This window comes from Nicotiana attenuata, unplaced genomic scaffold (assembly GCF_001879085.1).
Source record: "Nicotiana attenuata strain UT unplaced genomic scaffold, NIATTr2, whole genome shotgun sequence".
Lineage (NCBI taxonomy): Eukaryota > Viridiplantae > Streptophyta > Magnoliopsida > Solanales > Solanaceae > Nicotiana > Nicotiana attenuata.
The window spans coordinates 25,192-27,990 of NW_017676358.1; positions in this window are offsets into that span (position 1 = coordinate 25,192).

Consider the following 2,799-nt stretch of genomic DNA (forward strand, 5'->3'; position numbering starts at 1 on the left):
TTTTGGCGCCGTTTCCGGGGAACTAACGGTGTTATTTATTACAATTTAGAAGTAGTGTTAGAATTATTAGTTTGAATCAATTTTCGAAGGTGTTAAACAATCTTTTTATTGAAATTCTCACGTTTGAACTCTTGTGGAATTCAGGTGTATGCCTAGAAATTCTTCGAGGACTGGAGAACTGCTTGAAGGACTCTCAGACCCCGAGAAAACATTCAGGGCATTGAACCGTGCCAACAAGAGGATCCAACAATCACAACAGCCACACCAGCTCAAATTTGACATGGGTGACGTAGAAAACGTCAACGGAAACGTCGGGGATATGCCAGCTGCCCCAAACGTCAGAGTAGTGGCACCTCTTGTGCCAGAAACTGCACTTTATGATTTAGCACAGCCCACAGCTGACAACCTGGGTACTGCCATAGCTGTGCCAACAATTCAAGCGGAGACTTTTCAGATAACCAATAACATGCTGCATCTTCTGCAGAATAAAGGATTGTTCTCCGGGTCACACATTGAAGACCCTCAGCAACACTTGAAAAATTTTCTGTCGATTTGTGTGACCCAAAGGCAGCCGAATGTGACCCCGGATGCTATCAAGCTGTTACTGTTCCCATTCTCTGTGACCGGGGAAGCTCAGACTTGGCTGAATTCGCTCCCTATCAATTCCATTGTCACTTGGGAGGAATTAGTCAAGCAGTTCCTGAATAAGTTCTATCCACCCAACAAGGCTGCAAGACAGATTGATGAAATATTGCAGTACAAGCAGCAGCCGACTGAAACCTTGCAGGAAACTTGGGAAAGATTTAAAGGGATGCTAGTGAAGTGTCCTCACCATGGCGTTCCAGACCAGATGCTCGGTCAGAGGTTCTACATGGGGTTAACTGACAATCTAAAAGCCAATGTGGATGGTTCAGCTGGAGGTGCATTTTTGAGTAAGACATTCACCGAGTGCAAAGTCCTTCTTGACAAGATGTCCCAGAATTCGGGGTGGATGACTAGAGGTACAACACTGGCACCCATAGTGCATTCAGTTCCTCTTGACCCAAATAACTCGCATGCAGAGAACATGGCCACACTCATGACTCAGATGAGTATATTGACAAAGAAGATTGATGAGATGGGTACAAAACAGGTGCATATCATTGACACAACCAATGGAGGACTGTGTACACCCTGTGTTAATCAGTCTTATGTGTGTTCATGGAGTAGAGAGGTGAAAATCAAGGGGCAAGAGAAGATATGAATTATGTCAACAACTTTGGGGGTCAGAGACAAGGAGGACAACAGTGGAGACCAGCTCAAAATCAGCAATACAGACCAAACATGCCACAGCCTGGGGGTATGCAACCTCAAGGCCAAATGGTGCCAGTACCATATCAGAGGCAACAGGGCTATCCACAGCAAAATCAACAACAATTGACATATCAGCCACCTCCTCAGCAGCAAGATAACAACATGGTGGAGATCGGGGGAATGCTTCAGCAACGCATTGGGACAAACGGTAAAATGCAGGAAAAGTTGGCAGTGCATGATTCAGCTATAAAGAACATTGAAAACTCAGCTGGGGCAGCTGTCTATGGCTTTAAACAACCGCCCCCAGGGAACTTTGCCAGCGGACACAAACATCAACCCCAAGGAGCAAAATCAGAATCAGCTGATGGCAGTAAGTCTCCGGAATGGGAGAGATTTAGACAAAGAGCAGGAAGTTGCACAAGCCAGCAAAGAGACTACGCCAGCCACTCCAATTCTACTAGAGGTGGATGAACCAACAGAACTCGCTGAAGTGGTGGTTGAACAGGGTCATGATGACAAAGGTAAGGCTAAGGTAAGTGAAGAAGCTATAGAACAGGTGGTGCCTCTTGTTCCACAGAACCCCAACAGAGAGAAGCTAGCAAGCAGTGCACAAAGGTTGATACCTGCACCATTCCCTCAAAGACTGGTAAAACAAAAGAAGGAAGATCAATACAAGAAATTCATGGAGATGCTGCGTCAAATTCAGTTGAATATTCCTTTGATGGATGCCTTGAGGGAAATGCCAGGTTATGCGAAGATGATGAAGGACCTAATGTCACGGAAGTTTGATTTTCAAGACCTATCCACAGTGACTCTGACGCAGACCTGCAGCGCAGTAGTGACAAGACCGATAGCCCAAAAGATGTCCGACCCAGGTAGCTTCACTATTCCATGCACGCTTGGAGTTATGCCTTTGCAAAGGCATTATGTGATTTGGGAGCCAGCATCAATCTGATGCCTCTGGATGTATACACCAAACTGGGCATTGGCAGAGCTAGACCGACTTCGATGCTGCTGCAACTGGCTGACCGCACGGTTAAAAGGCCAACTAGGATTCTGGATGATGTGTTGGTGCAAGTGGGGAAGTTCGTGTTCCTTGCAGACTTTGTTATTCTAGACTGTCAGGTAGATGAGGAGATACCTATCATTTTAGGTAGGCCATTTTTGGCCACTGGGAGAGCACTGATCGATTGTGAGACTGGGAATTAAAAATGAGACTGAACGATGAAGAAGTTATATTCAATGTTCCGAACTCCATGAGGAGACCCAGTGAATATGCTAATTTCTCCCTAGTGGAGGCAGTGGATGTGATCCTACAAGAAGATGATGTGACCCTGACTGCTAAAGATCCATTGGAGGCATGCCTGACAAATTTAGAAGAGATGGATGGTGAAGGGTTAGCTGAGTGGGTCATGGCACTTGAAGGCCAAGGATTCTGGAAAAGGGAACCTCAGTTCGAGTCCCTTGAGTTAGAAAAAAGAGCTACACCTCCAGCAAGGCCATCAG